This window comes from Rhipicephalus sanguineus, chromosome 2 (genome assembly GCF_013339695.2).
Source record: "Rhipicephalus sanguineus isolate Rsan-2018 chromosome 2, BIME_Rsan_1.4, whole genome shotgun sequence".
In the NCBI taxonomy this organism is placed as follows: domain Eukaryota; kingdom Metazoa; phylum Arthropoda; class Arachnida; order Ixodida; family Ixodidae; genus Rhipicephalus; species Rhipicephalus sanguineus.
The window spans coordinates 124937228-124957860 of NC_051177.1; the positions used below are offsets into that span (position 1 = coordinate 124937228).

General features: G+C 47.6%; 1 pseudogene; it reads right to left on the reverse strand.

Annotated features, from left to right (window-relative positions):
• Positions 1 to 18809: 18809 nt before the first annotated feature.
• On the reverse strand, positions 18810 to 20315 carry LOC119383630 (serine hydrolase-like protein; annotated as a pseudogene).
• Between the last annotated feature and the right edge of the window lie 318 nt (positions 20316 to 20633).

Genomic DNA, 20633 nt, shown 5'->3' on the forward strand with positions numbered 1-20633 from the left:
GATCCGGCAATGAACATGGCCATTTTCATACCGAGCGTTCCAGCGCCAAAGGTGTGGGCCCTCTAATGGTTACTAGCGCTAACGTCACTGGGAAGCCGGCCTTTCGTGAGCCGGCTCTAAAAAGCCGTGGCCAGCGAGACGAGCCTAGAATACACTTGGCCACCTGCCAACCACAAGGAAGTGGTTCGACTAAAGGCGTCGGACCACCGTATACGAGTGGGTAGCAATGAACGGAGTTCTATTCTAAAAGCCGGCCTCTTGGCAGCTGGCTTTGAGACTTCGCAATTTCAGGGTCGATTGTTTTATTCTTTTTGTCTACGGCGGCACGACCGTGAACCTCACAAATCCAGAAGGCTGCGCTCTTTGCGGTCTACAGACACCAATAAATTCTCTACGTCACTGGTGGTCACGTGCGCCACAGACAGGAAACTTTCCACCGGTCAGTGCAGTGGTGCGCTGAGGGAATTCCCCTCTCCCAATTTCCTAGCCCCGACATGCGGTCACTGTGACGTTCACCTCTGCCAGCCAGACGCCCGGCTACAAAAATGTGGGGGCGCATAGTTTCCTTCCGAGAACATGCGAAAGTGAACATTTGGACGGGACTAATAACCGGTGCACATTGCTGGGGGGGGGGGGGGGGGGGGTATCGCTCGAGGAATCTCCAAATTGCCGCGTATGGTCCACCGTCCTGCTGGGGTTTCCCTCGCGCCCGAAAGTTTATACTTTGGGTACCATTAGGCTCCCAGGACATGTGCTAGACGCCATGCTTCACTTTTGGCGCAATGGTTTTCGCGCGTCCCCGCCCGGCGAGACCTTGAACCTGTCGCCCTGGATAACCGGTGGCGGATGAAGTGCGTATCAGTAGGTCATTATGGTGTTGCTTTCTTTTTTGTTTTTGCGAAAAAACCCACTGCTTGCTGCGTTGCTTTGACGCGCTCGTGAACTCTAAAAAAATTAAAGCTCATATAGAACATTTCGTTGTCCTTTTGCGTAAGCTTGACAACACTGCTGCACGAACGCCTCTACGCCGGGTCTCTCCGGTGCAATCCGTTGCGGGTCCGAGTGTGATGTGTATTGATGCGCACTATGGGGCGAGAAGAGAACTTTCTTCAGGACATTCTACCGTGGTCCAACTTTTATCATTATTTCATGTCACTTGCTTATTTATTTTATCTTCTATTTATTCCTTCCTTTTTCCATCGCTATTTCGCCTCCCGAAAGTGTAGGCTGGCGTAGTACCCCTCAAGGTGGCAGTTGTCGGCCTGCTCACTCCCTATTCCCTTTGTGTGCTTGTATATTGTGTATGTTTGTGTATCAAGTACTACTAATAATATAGCACTCTATTCTGCTGCGCAAGTGGCATACCAGTAGGAAGATAGAAAGATGGGCAGCTTTTAGAGCATTTATACAACTGTAAACGCGTCGTCCAGAGAGATATCTTCAGCCATTTTTCAAGAAATCCTGTTTCTTGATTTTCAGTACTAGTATCGGCCTTATGATTCAATTAAGCAGATTTGCACAAACTTGGTTACTTTGCAAACAAAGGGGTGACAGATTGAGTTTTCAATGCTCGATTTGGATTAGGCAACGTGCCTGGCGCCATGATTTTCGATGAATTTTCATTTTAAAGTTCTACAGACCTTGTCCGTAATTGATTTTATAACATTTAAACAGGCGGCACAGAAATGTCATAATAAATGGGTGGATATATACTCATCTAAATTATTTGCTTGGGATGGTCCCAGGACTAAGTTTTAAGACCGCTGCTTTTTATATGGTATTTGTGGATCCCTCTAACAAGCCAGCGTTACAAAGCATTTTTTCTTGATCCCGAAATATTGGCAGGTTCTACTAAAATCATACAAATGTAAGCGCACACGCTTCATGCGCAAAGCGGATCCATTTTACACACAACATAAATAACGAAGTTCCTAAAAAAAGTTAACGCAGCCAAGTGTACAATTGTTACGTCCTCTGCTAGTTGACGTTAAGATGCTATATCCATTACAGTGAAAGTAAGGCGCGCTCTTGATTTCAGAGAAATGATTTTCAAACGTGCTCCCGAATGCCTCAAACACGCCCCAGACTAATAGAATCGTTCCTTTTAAGTGAAGTTAGCCTGGAGTATGTTTCTACTATTTGAGACTGCGACGAGTAAATCTTGGTCAAGAGTCTCGGAAGGCGCTTTGAATGGTGCTGCGCGATGCTTTCCTGGCACTTATTTGATTCGAAACAGCATTACTAAAATACAGCTTACTTTCACCTGGATGAATTCTTCAACACACCTCTAATACTCTCGTTTCACCTATTTAAACAGAGCTTTTTAAACATTACAGTCTTAAAATCATTATCACTTATCAACATAAACATTCACATCGCCGATGTATGAGCCTCCAAATTACGCAATCACCCCTTAAATATAAGATAGACTTTCGCACCCACTAATCTTTAGACGCAAGCGTCCTTTTCCCTCACGGTCAGATGATGCAATTATCTGCCTACTGGCATCTTTGCAGGCCAAATGTGAAGCCGAATTCATTGCTAGGCTGCAAAAATATTTTTTAGCTCTTAATGGAAGCATGCATCTCTATTTTCTGTGTTTTTCTGAAATTTTTTTTCTTTTCTACAGTGGCAACACGTTCATTGCACCGCTATAGGCCAGGTTGTATCAATGCTTTAGTATACGGTTTCAATTTCCCTCGATACATGGTTTCGATGCAGTCTTAGTGTTGACCGGCTACACATCACCGAAGCTGCATGGCTCTTGTTCGATGTGCTGTGTTGTATGCGCTTGTGCATTCCGGATGCTTAAATTTCTCTGTTTTTACTGTACACTCTCTTTTTTTTTTCTCTTCTTTCTTCTTTGGCCATCATTTCGCCGTGTATAGTGCACAATGTATGCTGTACATTAGATGATGATTGTCAATCCCCGTTATACAGTGACACCCACTCGGGCGATATCTAGCTTTGTGAATAAACAGTTAAAAAGTTGGTTATCGCTGATGTGTGGAGAAGCAAAAGGAAGTGGAAAACAAACACGGCGCTGGTAACAGGATGAATATATCAAGCGGAATCGTTTTTTACCAAAACAAAAAAAGAAAAAGAAGGGGGGATAGTTGTCTAACGTCTACCTTTGCTGGCACTGCAAGGAACTTTACGTCGGCAACGTAATTTTCAGCTCAATTTCATTTTTGCCTTGGACCCTTTCGCTGATTCCAACCACGGTATCTTTAGTCTGACCCTCGAAGGGCGTTCTGCTCTGCCTGGATGCTGGCTCACAAGCGTCGTTCAGACACCCGTAGTAAGAAATGTTTCCCCGTGTCGTCCTCAAGCCTTGCAACAGGCATGCTTGGTCAGATCCACTCTAAAACGAAGCGCGCTGTGTCCCATATCAGTTTGCTTCCTTCTACATGACGTGAATGCAACTAAACACGGTGCAGGCAGCAAAGAGCCACGTGACACCTGACGGAATCAGGGACAATTTATTGCGGGTATTACCTGTCTGGATTTTGCAGATATCGAAACCCGATTATCAATGGCCCTTAATAGATCGAGAAGATGTCGCGTTGAGAAAAGACGCCGAACTTGTTCGCATAGCCTTTGTTCTTGCTTGGACCGCTTTAGTTCTTCTATGTCACATTGCGAGTTTTGCAATAAACGTGTCTTGGCCACAACGTGATAAAACACGACATAAGAAGGAAAAATATTAATTGTTGTATTCTACATTTTTTCTTTCATTTACACTTTTGTGTGAAGTGGAAACTTTTTCTTCTGTCCTCCAAGCTGCCGCTATCTTTAATTCATCGCCTCTGTGCCCATTTTGGTGCCCGGAACTGTTACGCAGACGGAGCTCGTTCGCTTGCACGGACACAGGTTCTATTCATATCCGTTGATAAATAGGTGCACCCTGACAGGAGTTATTTTAGCATTCTGCCCAGCATCTGTATCTAGTTCGCAACCGGCCACGTTCCTTCGACATAACGCGTAAGCCGTGTCCATAGGAAACTGCTAGAATGAGGTAAGGAGCGGATGAGGGTAGTATAGGGAAGAGGGCGATTTATAGAATCCGTGCCGGGCGGAGTGTAAAAAGGCAGTATGTTTCGCAACGGTGTCGCTCAGGCGCTTGAATGATTCGCGGTGCGCCGCGCCGCGAATACGAGACGTTCGATCTTGCTGCCGCAGTCAGGGCGGATGCTGTGGCGACCGAGGCACTCGTTTTGCACGTGACCAAGAATAAACCGGTGGCGGTCGAAAGCGCGCCCAAAAGTTTCCTCACGACATGGAATTAATAAACCCTGCGTGTAGCCGCTTTTCAATGGCCTTATACAGAGGTAGTTACATTCGGCTTCCAGCTGGCACCGTGGTGGCCAATTGCGCGGCTCCGAAGGTGTGCTCGTGCAGATGAAAAGCTGGGACGGACGGGCTCCGCTTGCAGAAGCAGCCCTGCCCTGCTGACTGCAAAATATACATTGTATGCGTATACTGCTTTCATACATGCGCAGGAATCGGCACTTGGATGATTAAGAAACTGCGCAGCATTGTGAAATGTGGATAGAGCCAGTGTCAGCCACTTAGGGGAGGAATTAGCAAAGATTTGAAACGGAAATGGTGTTTGTGATTATCTGATCATCTTAGTCTTTTGTTAGTAATATGTTCACGAATGGCTGGCGCCTGCTCTAACGAAGATCTGTTTTTATTAAGTGCGCAGCACTTTAAGGGGCCGTGCTGTCGTAGGCTGTGATCATATGCTGTCGTCGTAACTTGACGTAACGCAGGCAAAACCACATATAGCATAGCCATCTGAGCGCGCGCTCGCGCCAAAGAGAAGTCTTCTTGCCCTATACGCACACTGGGCAGTTTTGCCGTTCTCATACTTGTCCTGCAGGGCCGTAGCTCTGGCAGACCGCCTTCCCTCATGTCTACCTGCTAACATGTTCTTTGGAATTGGCTTCACTCCGCTGATCACTCTGCACTTTTACTCCGCTGATTGGTCTGTGCATTGGAACGAGTTTTCATCGAGCCGCCGCGCGCAGAAACATTCGTTACATGTGAAAACTCTGCCTTCCAATCTCCTGCAAAGTGGTTACGAAACACATCTTAGTATAAACGACTTCCACTTGCCGAGTGCCACTGCCTCGATGGCCCGTATATATAGTTGCGCAACATCCTATAACACTTCGCGCACCCTCCTCCTTCAAATGCATTTCTTCCACTGCACCTATAGAGCCTGTTTCGAGGCAGCAAAAGACAAAGCACCCAGCAGCGAGAAACACACCCCGCCACCCTCCAGGAAAGGTGAGGCGATGGACGTCCTGCCGCGCTCACTCGGCGCAAGCATTGAGGTCCAACGCCGTCGCTGTTTGCTCGCGCTTCGCCGCGCAACGCCGGCCTAAAAGGCGTGCGCGATTCTACCGAGCCAGCTAGCGGCAGCGGCGAGTACGCTCTTTCTGTTCTTGTTGTCTCGAAGCCGCGAGGTTTCCGGATCTCTTCCGAGAAAGAACACGAAAAAGAAAGCGCGCCAAGTGAACAGGCGAGAGAGTATGAGCCGTTGTTGCGCCGGCGCTGCTTTCGCATGCCGCGCGTTGCGGAGCCCGATAATTTGCGTGACGGCAAAAAAAAAAAAAAAAAGAGTGGCCGCTCGTTGCTGCCGCTGGCCAGCTCAATGGTCCGAGGGCCCACCTCCGCCGGCCCGTTCTGCGTTAAGCTCGCCCGTGTTCGCGCGCGCTAGCGCCAACTCTGCACAACGCCACTCACACACGCTTGAAGGGGGCCGCGCTTTGGCGCGAATGCCGTTGTTTCCGAGTCTCCTCTTTGGCGCCCTTTGTGGAGCGTCGTATGTGTAAGAGGTCCCTCGCAAAACAGCCCGCGAGAGAGTAAATGGCTTCGGAATGGCACGCGGCTTCGCTACGGGGCGATGATGGTTCCGCTCGCGCTCGCACTTCCTCTGGCGCACTCGCGCGTTTCTTTTTCTCCCTCGAGGGCTTGGCCCAAGCCCCATTGGAGGCGGCCCCAGTATGATGCAGTGTCATTTTTTTTTTTTTTTTTGCAGCTCGTCTCGGCGCATATTCTACACCGTTTGCCGGCCTGATAGTTGCGGCGCGAGAACTTATTCACTTATAGTTCGCAAACTGAATAAAGCGAAAGCATTCTTTGATGCCCATTCTCACTCCCCCACATCAAACGTTCGGGATTATTGAAGCGCTTTTCACAATGACCGCCTATTTACCAGCTTTCTCACTTTCAGGCCGCGCCTTAATGTGCACCGTGGTGCAGCTCTCCGGTCAATGCGTTGGAAAAGACGGCTCGTTAAGTCAGCTCTTTTAAAAAAAGTGCCGCAGCCGCGTTAAATTGGGTGAGCGCTTGCCCATCTTTCTTCCGGGTTCATCGGTTCGTCACCTGGTGCACTTTCTTCTGCTGCTTTAAAGACTGATGTTAAGGTAAAGCTTCATTTGCCCGTAGCTTTATATTAGGTTTAAGGGGAATTACACTTTTTAGGAAGATAACAAAAGAGATAATGAAATACTGTAAACAATAAAAGGTGGAAGATTCACTGTATGAGCAAACAGTTTGTTCCTTTAATCACTTGAATATTTCGAAAGCTTCATTCATAAAATACCACGAAGCTTCAAGAACATGCGCAGTGGGCGAACATTTTTGTGTTCAAATTCTTTATAACCTGCGGCAATCAAGGTAGCAATATGGGTAGCCAACGCTGCCCAGGTGGCGCGCCTAAAATGTACAAGCTGCGCCGCCCTGGCGAGCTAGCTGAGAAACACCCAGTAATACAGAGCCGCCGCGAGGCGTACGACGGCACGTGTCAACGTGCCCTCACATACATCGTGGCATGTTCAAACGCATGCTGAACATCATTCGACACTACCGCGGCTTTTGCTCGATGTGCGTCGTTTTGTAGGTACTTTGGAACGCGCAAGACTAGCGAAGATCGGGACACTTCGCTGCACTGTGGCGCAGCGGGCGAGCAGCGATGCCACCGGTTATTCTCCGCTGCGGTTTCAGTGATGTGATGTGTGCGGACGGGTACCTTCGCGAGAGTGTGCTGTCGAAAGGACGGAAGCTGTCCAATGCGAAGTATGTCTATGACGTGGAAGAAGCTGGTTTTCGAAAAGACAGCGCTTGTGACCTTTCGGCGAAGTGTCAAGCACCGCACGATGTAAACTTACAGATAAGTGTGTTCAAATTGCTCTAGCAATGTCGACGATGTATGCAGTGTGCTCGTTGTGCGCCCGCTTTGAAATAAAATTAGTGCGTCAGGCAGCGCTGGGAACATTCAGCCCAGTGAGTGACAGCTGTTTTGAGCGAGCTTATCACATTTACGTAATCCGTAGTTACAGCTCTCGTACTATATTACAGAAGCTGTTTCGCCACACGCTTTGCTTTACGGTGTTTTTAACGGCTTGCATGTGCCCACTAAATGCTAGTATCGCAATCTTTAAAAAACGTTTTTGATGCTGTCGATGAAGCGTGAAATAAATGTAAAAAAAAATGGGGGCCGCTTAAGCTTCGCCTTTAAGAGCTGAACGCGATAGCGATATCCTGCCCCTAGTGCGCACATCGAACACTACGAGTGTTAAACAGAATGCGCTCACTAAGGTGTGTGATTTATGTAATGGGTAGCATGCTTTAAACCAGAAACTTTTTCGAAGTAGCGATGCACCCACTACATGGCCTTAAGGGAATACGAGCAGTAATGTGTGTGCCTTTTGTAATGGGTGGCTGTCTTGAACCACCAAGTGGTTATGATACTGACACGGTGTGACGCTCGATGGCAATATACGCTTGTACCACGCAATATTACTGCAATATTACATCTCGTACTGTGACACCTGTATACACGACGCGTATTTTTGGGAAACATGAAAGTTACTTTCAGTGCAGTTCCAAGCAGAGGCGTGGCTGTGTGGTAGAACACCCGCTTGCCACGCAGACGGCCTGGGTTCGATTCTCAATCGGACCCGACATTTTTATTATTTTATTTACAGCTTTTTCGATTTTTCGGTCACGGACAAGATGATGATTTTTCGCTCACAACCAACGGTGCCGACGCCGACGGCGGAATTTCTGCGATACGAGCTCTTTAACGCTATCGCGTTAAAAGGCCGGTGTAAAGTGGAGATCAGTGGTGTTAGCGGAAATACAATGATGTCGCAGGTCTCGTGCTTTAACGACGTCGACTCGCCATCGTATGCAGACCGTTTGCAAACTTGCGATCGGCCGTCGTCTAAGCCTGATACTTAAAAAAATGCCTTTGAGGAACCTAGTGGTAATTGACTTCGTGGTGGTTCCGAGTTTGACATGCAGTGTGTGATCAGCAATGGAACATGCGTAGACAATACGGTTTTTCTAGCGGTCATGGATTTGTAACCGTTCTAGAGCTGTGCACGTGACAGTGGCGTATAATACCGTTTTACGCGAATGTAACGCGAGTTTTTTTTCTAGATTTTTGCAACCTAAAGTCGACCCTCGCGTTACAATCGAATACCGAAATTCTATTTTTTTCTTCCTGGACGTAATGAAATGTCACACCTGGCGTTACAATCGTGGTCATGTTACAATCGAGTAAATACGGTATGTGTAATGTACGGCGCCATGCTTACGCAACCTAAGCTGTCGTGTGCTTTCTTTAACTTTTTCAAGGCCAGTTTCAAATAGAAGATTTGTGATGTTTTCCAGAACGCCAACCCATGTGCATCGGTGGAAAGCAAGGCCAAAGGGAGTCAACTATGCTCTGGACTATTTTTTTTGTTCAGTTATTAAAGATATTTTTGATTGTGGCATTTGTGGATACAATACCGCCGGTCTCGACGCTTCTTTTTCCTCGTTTGATGATCGCGCACGGCGGCATGGTTCACGTTAGCAGCCAGTCGTATTTGTTTGTACGCCCGAGTGTTTCCGGCCGTGCCCGGCAGGGCGGCGCAGCCTGTCCGCGGAAACTCCAGCGCAGGTTCCCCATAGAGCTTGTTCTTGCGATATTATCGAGTTCCATACCTTACCTCATGATTCCATGCAGTTGCAGCGATTTTGATTTCTTTTGTCAATGCAATTCTGGCGGACAAGATCAAAATACAACCGTAGAACTTACCGTTTCTTTCTTGGATGCCCGAAATCAAGTTCGTTTTAGTTCCGAGCTAAGTTGAGAGAAGTTCTGCTTTTCGCTTGTGTTGTGTTAACCGCAGATAATTTCACTTTGTGTACGAGTTAATTTTGTCTTAATATTTGTTTAACGAACTAAGCTCGGATAACTCCAAAACTCCTTATTGTTTCGGTAGGACAGTAAAGCCAAGATCTTTATGGCATGCAGTGTGCACTGTGCTTGATACCTCCAATCTTCATAAAGCAAAATTGTGCGAAACCAATACTAATCCATTCTTAGAAATGTAAATAAAAGCTTATGTTACATTGTATGAGGCATATTTTCGGAATGTAATCAGTCTAGCAGTGCAGTAATAAGATGAGCACGGAATGCACGCTGAAACGTAGTTTCCAGGTGCTGGGTATTCAGCTTATACGATACTGTATCGAATCCACGAGTAAAAGGAAGGAGCAACAGATTCGGGGGCACGGATGCTTCGAGAGCTCTTGGAAGATGTGTTTTTCGTTAGTGACCTCAATTTGACTAAATGCGATGAAGACCAACACAAAGGGGGCGAGAACAGCGGCTCTCAGAGCAGTTCTGCAAGGTTTTAGCACGTGAGCGCCGAGGTTCTAGCAGGGCTAGAACCTTGACGCTCAAAAAAAAAAAGAAGAAAAACCGAAAGGAACGCGAAAATGTTGAGACACAGTCCATAGTATATCGGTTGTCATTTTTTCTCTCTAGTTTATTCGAGTCCATTGCAAAACTGCGTTTGTTTATATGTCGCGAGAGCCTCTTTCGACATTGCTGCCGCCAACTTCGCCATGGTGTTTACGAAAGGACGCGCCGTCAAGTTTCAATGCTACGTGCTCAAGCATACCTATAGAACAGCTGTCAAAACGTACCCACACCAGGGACGAGAGAAACGTCCAATCGAGCGATTACATCTGTCAAACGAAGAAGTCGCGCCGCGTCGGGGAAACGTATATAGTAAGACGCAATTATAGGTCTCTGACCTTGTGTACATACTGTCATCGTTTTGCTTGCAAAACGACTGGTGTTTGGGTAGTAGAATCCGCGCTATCGACAGGAGCGATTCCACGAAGAAACCTCGCTCGTTCGCGTTCCTCGCACTGGGACAGTGCGAGAAACAACTGCCGCAGCCTATACACACGGAGTGTTGCGTGCGAACTGACCATCGCGGAGTCCCCACGCACGTGACGGTCGGCGCGAGTGCATGAACACGAGGAAACAAAAAGCCAGCGGCAGCTATACAAATAGAGTGGCACGAATAGGCGCGCACGGCTTCAAAGGACGCGCGCGTGTTTGGCAGCGCGAGAAAAAGGTCTTTTCCGCGTCGCGTCCTTCTTATTAAACTCCGCGGTGGGACGTTTCGCAAAAGGGCGCCCGTCGCTGCCATACCAACCTATACGCAGCCGACGCCCCACACACTCCCTTCTGCGCCGTTGTGTGTGCACTCACTCGCGCGAACGGCAAACAACACGACGTTCGTGCACCATGCAGTTGCGGCTGTCGCCCGCGCGACAAGAGCGAGGGGGCACTCTAGGTGTACGCGTCGGATGCACGTAATTGGCCTTCGCAAAGACGGGCATGAAAGTGACTGGGGCGCTTCCCATGAAATGACCGGGTATCGTATAAGACATCGTTGTAAACAGTGGTCGGGAATAGGAAGAAGCGCTTCTAAGAAGGGCGAGCCTCAGGCGCTCTGTGTACGAATACACTTCTAAGCATCGGTTGCGGAATGCGTGAAGGCGAGAAAACAGACATTCGCCTTTCTAAAGGTGTTAAATTAAGGGGTGCCTATGTAAGTGGATATAGCAGGGCGGAAGGATCTCTCTTCATTTCGCTTGTTTTGCGGTTCATCGCGGCATCTCTTGCGTTCTTTCGAACACTATTGTACCAGCCCATGCGCGACTATGTGGAAGGTATAATAATGACATCTATGGTTTTACGTGCCAAAACCATGATATGATTATGAGGCATGCCGTAGTGGAGGATTCTGGAAATTTCGACCCATTTGGTGTTCTTGAACGTGCACTGACATCGCACAGTACACGGGCCTCTTGCATTTCGCCTCCATCGAAAGGCTTCCGCCGTGTCCGGGACCGAACTCGCGATCTCCGGATTAGCAGCCGAGCACCGCTACCACTGCACCACCGAGGCAGGCCATGTGGAAGGTATCGGATGAACTTTCATCTGTGGTGATGCTAGTATACGATGTCGTCGCCATGAGCCCACTGCCAATCGGATGAAAACAGTTCATATGCCGTACTCGAAATTTTGACAAATAGCGAGAAACATCCACTTAATCACGAAAACTGTTTCATTTTTTAAGTTAAATTATTTGCCCCGAGACATAAGCGTCGTGTTGGAGCGGCTTCAATAACTTCGTTAAGTTTGTGCGTGTCATCCTAGACAGTTGAAGTTTTCCGGTGCGCCAACCTTGCAATGCCTTTGTGAGCATCACATGCTTCATGAGGCATTCAAATCTAATTCATCACTTGAAAAAAAAAATGGTGAAGTACGTGGCTAATGGAACATAGTATCCAAACTCAAAGGCCTATTACTGCCCGTTATTGTCACGGGAATGGTTGTTAAAAAACAGAGAGAGAGAAAAAGATCACGTTGCATGCGCGTTCTATGGTGACACGAGTGCACCATGCACTGACACGCACATAAACCTTAATAATTTATCTTTTGTGATTGTATTGCAACGAACAATATTTATACTTTATACTATTGTTACTGTAGATAGTAATTATGTCACTTTTCTGCACGGATTGCCATATATGACAATCTGTATATATACCAGCAACTGGTGCTACATATATGCCGTTAATGCCATATATGGTAGCACCCAGCCATATAGGGATATACTTGATGTCGCATATGGTGTGGTCACGCCAATATACGGCTGCATTTTGACGCCATATATGGGACAGCAGCGCCATATATAGCCTTCTTTACATCCATATATGGTAAACGGTAGCCACATATACAGACATATATCCTCATATATTGTCGCATATAGTTTGTAACAGTGCCAGATACGGCATTCACATAAGGGACCTATCCTGACCGGTAAAATAAAGTCATATGTTTTGTCATTACACATCATCCCCATATACTTTTCACACTTGAGCCACCCCGTCGACGTCCCCATGCATTCACGACAAAAAACAAACAAACAACCAAATGAACAATATAAAGAAAAAAAAACGACAGCAAAATGATATAAATTGCGTAGTTAGCCATCGGATGTAGGCTTCGTTGTAGTTTTGAGAAAAACATATATATGTCTCCGTAACATGAGAAATTATCAAGTAACTCCCCTCACGTTACTAACCTATCAAGCTGGTGTTGGTACGAAGCAGCCACTAGTGAGCAGTTTCCAACTTTTCAATTTTGCTCTCCCGTAGTTCTCGTAACATGGCTTATTATAGCCACAAGGACGGGAGCATCTACTGCATAGGTGATGGAGCAGAACACGTTGGGCTGCTCATGCGGTATTCTGGTGCTATGCCGCAGGCCAGGTGACCCAAGGAGAAAAGGTCGTCTCAGAGCCGCGCCACTCCGCTGAGAGGCTTCCTCCATCCCAGGAAAATTATGAAAAGGAGCATCTTAATTGCGGGTCTGCTCTCGAGGACGTGTTGAAATCGGCTCTCGGCGGGGGAACGCTGGGCATTCGCGTAAGTCTGGCCGCGTAAGAATACCCGATCGGCTGTCAAACACTTCGGCGCCGTCGTTGCAGTGAAATAAAGTTTCCAACACGATTGATTACAACTTCGTAAATTTCCGCCCGCGAGGATTCCCTGAGAACACAGGAAATGTCCAAATATCCGGGGAGCTGTTCTTCGTTCGCAAGAAATGACGCGGTGCCAAGTTGCAGCTATGTGGCTATGTAATGACGTGGCCAGCCCGAGCGCGTTGCTCACGCATTGACTTGCCCTGCCCCTTTAGTGTGACGAACGACCCCACTGATTACTCATTAGCGCCTGTTCCATGTATGATTACAATGTGCCCTTGGATGAAAACCTTTAAAATAGCGCTGGTATTGAAGTTTCTCTCCTCGAGACTACAGTACTCTTCCAGTCTCTTCCATTGGCGTACTATGTCGGAGAACTAACTACCCTGTTAAGTGATCACCTACAAAAACAAAAGAAGGAGAGAATGAAACAAATAAAAAGGACCGTCATGCGTGTATGACGCGGAATTCATGCGACACGTCGGAAGTAAGATTCCACGTGTATAAGAATGTTAAATAAGGCGCGAATATGCAGCCAGCGACGTAGAACCTATGTGGAAAAAAATGGTGATTATTGGCAGAATAATGCGTCGGCGTTCGCTGTCATCGCGCTTTTTAACGTCTCCTACGAGGCAATTAAGTACAGCGGTAGACAGACAGATATGCGTACACGCAGCTCGCATATTCGTATTGTTCCAGTATATAAAATTGTCATTCAGTAGCAGTATTTGGAGATAGTTCGTAGAACAGTTGCGTGACAGTGTGTAGGTAGCGTCTGTCATTTATTTCAAATTCGGCATTCTAACGTGATCTCTAACAAAGGATGGAGATCAAAATTCGAGACCCATTCAGCTCTGTGAAGGTTGGCGACCAACGAAGCTTTGTTGCACACGTCCCTACGCGGTTATGTATTTGAGCTACAAATACAAGACTAGCTCCGAGAGTTCCATACTTACATTGCACATGGTCCCCTAACATGGCGCCATGACTGTTGTGAGGTGCTAGTAATAATAATATGTGGCGTTTTACATGCCAGAGTCACGATATGATTATGAGGCACGCGTGGTCGAGCGCTCCGGAAATTTTGACTATCTGCTGTTCTTCAACGTGCACTGACATCGCACAGTGCTCGGGCCTCTAGCATTTCGCCTCCATCGAAATGCGACCGCCGCGACCGGATTCGTACCCGCGACATGCGGATCATCAGCCGAGCACCGTAACCACCGTGCCACCGAGGCGGACTGCAGTGAGGTTCTAGCTTAGCTACTTTATACACTGCGCACCTAGCGTTGATAGACTGCTGTAGGGAGACGGGAAAACAGAGGATAAGAGGAAAAAATGAGCGCTCGGGGCGTTCTGTATTCAACCTCTCCCTGCGGTCATTCCAACAAGTCTGCTTTAAAAAGAAAACGCTGCCTTGCAAAGGGTTTTAAGCAGTCCGTGCGTGGCCGTCCCAAGATAATGTAGATTCCCGACAGTTAAGGCACTGTAGAGACCCGTTTTTCACCCTTGGCGACGTGAACATCACTGCAGACGCCCGGATTCTGAGGGGTGCTGCGGTGTGGGGTGCGCTCTCATGACCTCGAGGCCGTAAATAGGGTGGCCGCGTCTCTTCATGTAAACAGTCGTCGGCCGTGCACCTTGGGGCACTCTCGCCGCGCGGATTTGCAAGGTGTTGACGGAGGCACTTTAGACCGGACTATGCCGCTACTGTGTACCGAAGATACCCTTCCTGGGAACACCACGTCCGTGAAATCGCATTGAGAGACATGTCGAATACAGTATCCCACCGCAACGCAGTGTTCTTTGTGAAAGGCCGCGCAATGTAGACCTTTTTCTGGCCATATTCGTGTATTGTAAACTGTATATGATACCGCGTATCTATTCCAGGCAATCAAGAAAGAGACTAGCACAGCCATGTAACTATAGTGTACAGAACAAAGAAGGCGCAGGCAGAGAAAAGCAGGGACAACACAAACTTCTTTTGATCATCGACACATATACTGCCATAATAAACACAACTTAAACTAAGCTTTTTATCACGATTCTCTTTCATTTGATGTCCTGTGTGCCTAAATAAAGTTATAGGTTGCATCATTTGCAGATTATTTCATTGTATCGACATTCGGAGCTTATACGATGTAGCTTGTTGTACAGCTGCGCGGGATCTTGTGGGCGGCTCTTGCTCGGCGCGATCTGTAGTACATACCCTCGCCGTGGCACTGTTAATGCTTCAAGAAACAAACGAAACGGTGTGGCATATTTCGGTACTGGTCGATCCAAGTTTGATATCCTGACCAACTAGGACTATACAGCTTGTTTGTCACCGAAGAGCTATCTACAGTTATATATAAAAAAGAAATATTAGTTTGATGATCCATTACCTGCCACTGCCTACAATAAACGTAACTCACGTTCAGCGAAGAGCAGCGTACCTGTGCATTAAAACAACACGGTGACAAATCTTTGAACAGAGAATGTCGCCGCAGCCAATGATTTGACCAGAGGATTTGTCTTCGTGAAGTTGCCACCCTGACGAATACAAATCCTCTTTTGCTGAAACGCTGGCACCAGCGGCTTTCCTTGTTCAACGATTTTTCATCGACTCAAGCCTGCATCTTGTCCTGAGCTTAAGTCTTATTTGGATTAACATAGCATGCAACACATATTAACACAACGTTCCACATAGATTAAAACAACAATAGAACATACAGTAGCACTTGCAACAGCTAAATCAGCAGTAAGTAAAGTAGATCTGAGAGCCCACGGCATTTTGTGCAACGTGGACGCTGTGGTCGGCGGCTAGGCAAGAACCCGTCGTAAGAAAGCTAAGCAGGCAGAAATTCAAAAAACGAAATCTCGCAGTTTCTACCGGAGATTTGGACTCTGCTCTCGGTAAAAAACTGATATAAAAAGAAGGCTCACCGCCTCCACCGCTACATTATGACAAGTAAAATATAAAAGAAAAATGATTTAGGCTGCTTTGGTGAATTACCCTTTGACAATACCAAAAGAACGCCCGTACTGCGAGAGGAAGATTAAGCGCGAAAAGGTGTTTAAAGAATGGCAATGCCGATATCACCTAGAAGGTCCTGCACCAGGTCGCATGGTAGTCACAGGTATTCGCGGCGTGTGCTTTCGCCAGTGACCAAACATGCCAAGTTTGGTCGACCGACAACTGCCTATCGAAATGTAGCAAAGATTTCAAGAGGCACCGATGTCGAAATTACGCACGTACGGTCATGTGAATTAGCACCAGCGAGCTTGGAAACAGTGAGTCTCCTGCTAGGTAATGTACCTGTAGTCGCTGTAAAATCAGTGGCTTCGTCTCGTAATGTGAACACCTACAATATGTAGCCGCATTATTTACGGATGCAAAGTGCTGGTTCACCTCGCCAGCTTCGGCATCATAAAAGCACCTCTATTTGCGTCAGCACTTGGCCGAGAAACGGACGTTCTTTCTTGCTACGATGCTTACTGCGTCCACAAGACTTCATGCAGGTGTACATATACCTCACACACGGTTAATGCTCAAACACGCACTTCGTGGTTCGCACTTAACGACTTCATACAACACTACATTCGTTTTATCAGAGAACGTGGGAGTCACAGTGTGTACCGTTCGTCACATTATATTGCGCCTCTCTCGCACATTGGCGTAATAGTTCTAGCTCGCAGAGGAAGTTGCGAGCAAGCGTATACGTTACGTGTGTTCTCGCAAAGGACATCTACGAGACCGTGGTCATAATGTGCATACGGTTAGCGACCGCACACCACGCTTACTGGCAAGTTATGTGTGTGCTCCCAGATGACATCTGCTCGCAAAGGACATCTACGAAGAACGTGCTCAAAATGTACATACGTTAGCGACCGCAAACCACGCTTACTTGCAAGTGATGGCGAGGTGTCAGGTCAGCGAGGCTTACAGAACTTCTCAGTGATGGCTAGGTCTGTCCGCAAAAATTTTATATTGTCTGTGACAAAAAAAAAAAACGAATAAAGACAACCTCTGAAGAATTGTCTCGGAATTAGGAATGCAGGTACCTGTAGCTGTAGTATGTAGGCTTGCCGCTGAAGCGGGCATCACAACTGAATCTTTGCACAGAAAATGCAGCCGTTCCTTCACTACTAGGTTATTGAACAACACGCGCCTGTAGAAGGTCAGCCCTTAGATCAATCCAGAATTAAAGTCAGGATTGCGAATACCGAAGTAGCAATGAGCCTGTGCTAATTAGATCTATCTGTAAGAAATAAAATGTGAGCATAACGGGTTGAAAGTCGCTACAGCGTGATACGTGACTTGAGCAATCGCGAGACAGTCTATTACGTTCATGGCCACTAACCTAGAGATACTTTCTATAAGTTGCCTATAGCAATGGACTATCATTTGTCTTTGAAATACCTACACGAACTAATACGTCAGTCTAGTACGCAATTTATCGCTGTATCGATTGCATAATAGTACCTGTTCCTTCGTTCAGTGGCGTCCAAAGCGTTTGGAGGCTGAAGCTTCACCATATGGCCATGAACATTCATTGTGAATGGGAATCATATAATTAGGTCAAGTGCTCATCGAACGGAATGTTCACGAGACTACAGAGCTTGACCGCAGAACTTTTGTCTAATAATGACGGGTGCCGATGCAGCGCTGACTTCGTCGACTCTTTCTTTCTGTAAAGTGAATAACACATAATATATCGTGCCCGCGTCGTTACCATTTTGTAAATTAAGGAAAGAAATAGTCAGGCCCGAGCAGATTCACCTGCTTTCTGTTACACAAAGTGAGGAATGCTACGCTTGCCACCCGCTATGTGTACGAATCTCGTAAATGCATGATTTACGAATACGGAAGATCCTTTCTCAGACATATTAAGATTTTTCGAAGAACTTATTCGCTTAAGATAACGTGTTATGCGCCGTCCGCCCTTGAAAATCTCTAAGGCTGCTGGTTGTGTAAACTGGTCGAGCGAGTTACCTGCTCGGGACGTCGTACCTGCTTTGCATTCACGCAGCAGCGTAAATTCTTATCAACTGCGAGAGTGCATTGCGTCTTGACGAGCCCTTCAGCTTTTTGGCATCCTGCGACGCTCGTGTCGAGATTTCTCTTTTTCATTGCGCAAGTACATGGCAATGCTAATTTACATTAAGAAACGAGGAACGTATACCTAACTTGGTGGCTGCTGATATGAATACATGAGCAGCCCTAACAACTTTGCTACACTTCCTAAGCCTTAGGCCAGAAATTCTTCTGTGACAATAAAGTCCCTATCCCGCACATTACAACCACTGGTCTGCACGCAAATTCAGCCACAAACGAACTGCCCGCTACGAGTGGTCTGTTTGCAAACACGAAGTGCAATACGCCGTAAATTTAGATTTTGTAGATTTTCGCAGCGTCCCGTTTCACATATAATCTTTGCTCACGTGGTCAGCTTATAGGGGGAAAATCGAAGCAGTAGTGCAATCATTGTACGAACGTTGACCGCGTACTATAGAACCTTCAGACTTATGCGATTACAAACTGTGGTGAACCCAAGTATCGTCGTTTGTCTGAGTGAATCGCAGAGCTCTTTTGCATCGAAACACGCCCAGAACATAAATGTTGCATCATATGGTTCAGCGCAAGACATTAATGTAGCGATATAATTTAAATGTTTTAGTTCATCAGGGATGCGTAAGTACTTTGACAAAGAAAAAAAGAAGAGAACTTGAGCGACGGGATCCCAGACTTATTAAAATAATAATAGCCATATGAGTATTATGACTTATGTAGTCCTGAAGAAAGTGTTTGCTTACCATCTTGCAATTCATACTATGCCTACCCTCCAACGGACGTAAGCGAATCCGTCCTGTGCCTTACGCTACTGGGTAAAAACGTTTGCAGAGCACCAGGCCAGAAGAGTTTCAGAAAGAAACTGCATACTGGTGATGAGTAACAAACATAGCAGGCCATTTGCAAGGTCAGAAAACAGGAAGCTTTGGTTTATTTGGCGTTAACGAAAAGTAGATAACTCTTCGCCGTCGGCAACTGGAGCGTTGACACGCCAGGCCTCGAGAGGATAAATACACGTATGAGAAACAAGGAGTAGGACACCAGTGACATGTTCTACTCCAAGATGCCCCAAATAGATACTGTACAGACAATTGCTCCGACACATACTCCACAAATACATGCAAACTGCTCATACTGACATTCGTGCTTACAAAGTCTATGTACATACACTGCAACGAACAGACGCACTAGCATGTCGTCACTCTCGTGTTATAACACGAAGTCCATGAGCAGCGGAGCGGCATCCACACAGTTCCTCTCAAGCGAGCCTTCGTAGACAAGGGAATGGACAGGACAGGTCACACGACTTTCGGAGAAAGTCGCTTACGTGGCTCGATACGAGGCCCGGGTTGTTGAGGTGAACGTGATGCGTGCCGTCGACCTCCAACTTTACGAAAGGGTCGCACGAAGTCCGGAAAAAGTCCTCGCAGATGCGGAGCATGCCTTCTTCGTCATCGTCACACCAGTCCTTAGCAGACACCATGAGCAAGGGGCCACGGTAAAGAGTCATAGTGTTCTGAATGGTGAGGGCGTCCTTTTTCGTCTCCGACAGCGTGTATACCTTGAGGCACCGGGACAGCACCGCGAGTTGCAGGGTCTGACCAGCCTCGTCCTCAGCGCCGAGAAGAACACGCGCAGAGTCTTCGTCCAGTGAACCTCCCGTGACGTCTACGAGGTCCCGAACCACGGTATCCATGGTCTCCTTGTCGGCCTTCTGGTATTCGAGGTTTCCGGACGCCTCGATGTGTTGCACGAGTGTCGGCAGCATGTGGCCCGGATGCGTGTTCACGGTGTCCGACATGCTCAACGACACGACACCCGTGCAGACGTCCGGCCGAAGGCCGGCATAGTAGAGTGCCATCGTGGCTCCGACTCCGTGGGCCAGAATGGCGCAGTAACTCCAGCCCAGGTAGTCCAGCACGTCGTCGATGTCCTCGACGAATTGCTGGTGGCTGTACTGGTAACCGCGTGGCAGGTTGGACGACGCTCCAGTGGCCCACCAAGTCCAGGGCGACCACTCGAAATGACGGGTCCAGCAGGGGAACCAGAGTGTCGAATGAGGCGCAGTTATCAAGCCAGTCGTGGATAGCGAGCACCGGCAAGCCGTCTGACGGTCCAGAATCCTTGGCGTGCAGGTAGCCATAGCCCACAGGTATCAGCAGGTCCTTGGACTTGAGAGATCGTCTTCTCTCCATGGCGATATAGCCTCTACTCGAGGAATACGGAGTTTAAAAGAAGATGGGCGAACGAGTAGGTCTACGATGACCGTTCACGCTTTTCGCACGTTGCGCGCACACGAGAGACACGTTGGTCGTTGCTTCGTGAGCTCCGGCAGAATAGTGTGAGCTTGTTTGGGAGCGACAGTGGCTTTTATGCGCCAACTGAGGTTACGACTGCGCTGCGGTGACTCCTCCCTGCCTCCTCGCCGCCCGTTCCTCGTAGCTCCTTCCTCCTCCACCTCCTCCTTCCACGCTCGCCCTCTTCCTTCCTCGGCGTCGACGCGCGCGCTACGCGCACGTGCTGGTTCTGGAGGTGCGCTCGCGAGCTTTCTCCGGTCCGCTGCGCTCTGCAATCCCGCTGTCCCGGTTCCTCGCACAGGTGGCGGAGTAGATCCACTACAACTGGAAACGACGACGTTGATGAGAGAGAGTTGTGAGAGGATAGTTGGCTGAGAGAAGGAGTGAAGGTGGGGGCGAGGGACAGGGTGGAGAGACCACTCAGCA